Source organism: Plasmopara halstedii (assembly GCF_900000015.1).
Source record: "Plasmopara halstedii genome assembly, contig: Scaffold_2364, whole genome shotgun sequence".
Lineage (NCBI taxonomy): Eukaryota > Oomycota > Peronosporomycetes > Peronosporales > Peronosporaceae > Plasmopara > Plasmopara halstedii.
In genome coordinates, this window is record NW_020189271.1 from 99,976 (window position 1) to 104,769 (window position 4,794).

Below are 4,794 nucleotides of genomic sequence, written 5' to 3' on the forward strand. Positions count from 1 at the left end.
TAATCGTTACTACGATACTTTAAAGTAAGTTAACAACATAGCACATCGCTACACTTGGGTTCAGGTTGTAGTTACTCTTAGAGTTAGCGGATTGTGATCCGCTACACTCGTACTGTATCTAAGTATAGAACAAACGTCACCGACCTTAACCAAGCTTCCTCTAAGCAAATGAGCTACGACAGCCCCATTGCAATCGGTGGGGGTCAGCTCTCCCACAGCCGACACTGCCTAGCTTTAATCACACTCAGCGGCTCATAATCGCGTCGCCGTATTGAGGCAGAGAGCGTGGATTCATCAAGCCCGTGTAGAACAATGAATGTGTATGCAGTCTCTCTGGGATGTTCAAATCATAATATACTCTTCTTCTTGCTTCAACTGTGAACGGTCTGATGCGACACAGCCAAGATTTGGTCCACAAACTTCAAGTGTTTGTAGGTCTCATTGCATTGGAAAAAGTCTGCCCCATATCTTATTCGTGTGTTCCGCCTGTCTCTTAAAAACAAAGGTGTTTGTTTTGGCTCTCAGACATAGCGTCGCTCATCCTGGGCATAACACTCAACTCCCATCGATATAATAGCTGCGAAGTATAGCTGGGCTGATATCAGCAAGTCAATCTAGATCGACAGCCCTTTCCCCACGAAAAGCGTATCTACCTCGTCGCGGTGTCGGCGGCACCTGGGGTTCACCGAACTATTTATGTAAATGAGGCAAAACCTGTATAGGTATGTACTGTGTAATCTAATGCAAACTCAATGAGTTAGTAGAAGTGATTGGCTTACGCCACCAACTTCGGAAGACAGAGACACGTCGGTCTCGTCAACAGTACATAATCCCGCGTAGGAACCAGTATATCACACGGAATGTTTGTGACTTTATGGAGGGTGTAACATATGCATTTGGGAACGCCATGCTGTACTCTTCTTTTTCCTACAATGCGTACAAAACGTACATTTATGTACGTTTTGTACCTTCATGCAATGGCTGCCTATGCGACAAGGAAGTAACTCCCGACGTTAGGGAATGGACCGTCCGGACTTAGAGAAAGTAGAGAGAAAAGAGGAACGACTTGAGGCCTTTAAGGCAAAATTCTAACTGAATTAAAAATGAGTTATGGTTCCTAGCTACATACAAAACACCCCAAGAGCTGCTAAAGGTTTTACTAATAATATCTTGGGCCCCTGACTTATAAAAATTTAAGGTATATTGAGGTTGAACCTCAACTTCAAAATATATAATATCTTGAGTGTACGGAGCTTGAACTTTGAAAAGCTTGAACTTTATCTTTCGTGGAAAGTATCCAGTCTAAGTGACTGGCTCACACCACCCAATTCAAAAGCTTTTACTTTAACTATTGTGGAACTATCTAGGATTAATATTGGCCACACATATATGAATGGGTGAGCAAGTATGTAAGGACTTGTGAGATTTGCCGAAGAGTGATATTATCGGGTTCCACTCAGGCCTCACTTCGGTCGTTGGCAGATCCTACTGACAAATGGAAGTCTGTGAGTATGGACTTTATGTTCGGACTTCCGCGTGATGTACATGGCTGCTGTGGCATCTTTGTGTTAGTGGCCCAATTCAGCAAGATGGCTCTTCTTGTGCTTGCTTCGGATAAGATCTCTGCTAAGAGAACAGCTAAGGTCCTCGTTAACGTTGTTTTCCGTCTGCATGACTTACTGTCGAGTTCGTGTCTGACCGCGACACCCGTTTCAAGTTGGAACGGGTGTCGCACTATCTGGCCTATTGGGCATCAAATTGTGTATGTCAACAGCAGTAGACCCTAAAAATGGACGGTCAGATAGAGCTTGTGAATCGAATCAATGGAGACGTACTATGTCGTTACACTACGTCGTTCAAAGAGTGGAGTGATTTTCTCCCTCTTGCAAAGTTTATGTTGAACAACTCCACGCATGTCTCGATAGTTTATGCGCCATTTTATGTGAACTGTGGTATTCACCTGGAGTACTTGCTTCCACAGTAGGCGAGATTTCCACCTTAAGTGGGAGAGTATTCATGGCTTTAGAACCACAGTCAGACCTAAATACTGTCACAAAGTCAAAAGCGAATTCTGACAAAATGAGACCAATAGACGACATGACAAGTCGTGAGGAACAGCATGTCGACGACTTCATTGTGAAGAGACAAGTAGTTTGCTTTTTGGTCGAGTAGCAATTGCGCAAGATCAGTATCTGCAAAAATTAACAAGCAGATAAGAGCAGATGAGAGAACAAGAAGGCATATAAGACCAATGATCTTGTACTGCTCAATACTTCAAATCAGGTGATTATGCAGTGTCCAACATGGGAAGCAGAAAGCTTTTGTCAAGTTTATTAGACCCTTAAATGTAATATGCAATGGTGATGCGTATTCATTAGCCATCCCAACACGCATGCGCCTACACCCTACACTTTATGTGAGTAGGCTAAAGTAGATTTTTTCAAGTGAATCTGCCAGTCCTATTATACCTTTGATATTGATCGAGATGATCATCACGTATACTCATTTGTCCACGAAGAGCAACAAACTATTCACCCTGACGATCCTTCTCGGCGTATAAGCGTTGAAAAGCATCAAAAAACTGGATTTCTTATTGACACTCTTGAAGGTGAGTATGGTTCTCACTCCAGAGTACCTCGAGAGAAGTACCTGCCTCTTTCACTGTGCACAACATGTGTCTGTGAACAATCTCACAAAACTTCTCGCCTTTCTAAGTCGAATAAGCTCATCATGTACCTGTTGAAACCGTAGCTCAAGATGAGGCTCCAGAGCAGAGCATTGGGCGGAACGATCAGTCAGAACGTAGAGCAACGCTACTGCAATGCCTCAATTTGCCCGCGATGAGCGTTCCTCCACTTCCAGAGTCGCTAAATCGTCTACACGTTTAACTCACATCCGCTTTTAGATTATAGTGGAGGGCGTCGTTTGGTGGTTGAAACGATTGTCGATCACGAATCTCGATCGACTCGTCTTCGTGGAAAGAAGCAGTTTAATCGTCAATGCTTCTACAGCGTTTGGTGGCGCGGATCTCCATCGGAAACGTACACATGGGAACCTCGTCAGGCCCTAGAGTGTGATGTCCCCGACGTGGTTCGCAGCTACGTGAATCGCTCGTGCTGTTGCTAGAGGCAACAGTTCGACGATCAGATTTTTGTTGTGCTACATCGTGACTGGGAGACCTGCCTGCGCCGACTCGGCAAAGCAGACGATCCATCTTGTTCTTGTTTTTGAGGCAAAAGATGTCCGCCATGAGGCAAGCTTAGCTTTGATGGGATGGGCCGGATCAACACGATTGTTGATGGGACACCAACAAAAGAAACATGGTGTTTCATGTAGATTTTCTTGTCTCATTTTTGGTTGAAACGGAGGAAACGTCAAAGAGTTCTAGAACCGTTCTTTGCCGTTTAGGCGAGGAATGTTTTACTATTGTTGGTTCGCTAACTTGATCGCATCATTGTTGCTCGAAAAGCTAGCTGCCCTAAAGGTCTGCGAAAGTATATATGAGATTACTGTTGACTTTCCGAGGGGATGATGTACTAGGTAAGACTGACAACGTTCCCTCACGTTCGAGAAGGCCAACCAAAGTGCTGTTATGGTACTCTATAAAAGACGATGACGCAAATCTTCGTCATTTGAAACATCGAATCTCGCTGTATCCCTGCGTTCAACTGCATAGTACAACAATCCATTGTGTACTCCAAAACGGTGAACACGCGAACTTGTGCGAGACGGAAGATCTTGCAGTGTTTTGTCGGAAGCGTCCTTGAATTACCCCAACAAGTCCTGACATGTCTCATCAAGCTTATACAATTTATTCGCGCACTATAATCGTTGCTTGCACTCTGATTGTCTGAACATCTTTGCAATATCAACATGACTCGAGCATGATTTCGCTCCTGGACTTTGGATCATAATCCGGATGTCTTGACAACGCATCTGCTAAGATGTTCGTCTTGCCTGGCTTGAGTGACATCAAAGTTGTACTCCGCAAAGTAGGGAGCCACCGACCTTTTTCTGTGATAAATAAGGAGTCTTTACTGCCGTACGCTGTGAGGCATGATCTGTATAGATTGCGAAGCGTTTCACTACAAGCAAGTACACACGGAGCCTATCCAAAGCATACTTCACTGCTAGAAGCTCTTTGTCACGAACTGGACAGTTCCATTCCACGGGCTAGTGTTGTCGCGATTGATTCGAAACAACTCGCTCTCGGCCCTCATCGCAGTGTCGCGTCAATTTACAACCGATGGCATAATCACTTGCATCACAGAACCTATAAAAAGGCTCATCGTGGTTTGCAATTGCAAGGAGAAGAGCTTTTTTTCAAGCTCTTCACTTCGGCAAATATCGCCTGGTGACCATCTGACCATTCCGACGTTTTCTTAAGGAAGACAGTCAGGGGCGGCACCAGCGCTGCATAACTGCGCGTGTATGTGTGCAAATAGTCGGCAAAGCCCAACCATTGTCTCAACTGTTTCACGTTGGCAGAAAATCATTGATGACTTTGACTCTCTCCGGATCTAGAGGAAAGACATTCATCCCCCATATAGCAGCCAAGAATGTGGATGTCAGGTGCAAAAAAAGATTTTCAGGTTAGCTTTGAGTTCATTGTCCCGCATATCGTGGAAGACTTGACAAAGATGATCAAGATGAACTTCGACATCAGACTTCTCACTCGTTTTCTTACTATATACGAATAAATCGTCAAGTAGCTCGGTGCAAACTCTTTCAATGGATTGAGAAAATTCGTGACCATTCTGGTGAAAGTGGCGGGAGCGTTGTTCAAACCTTGTT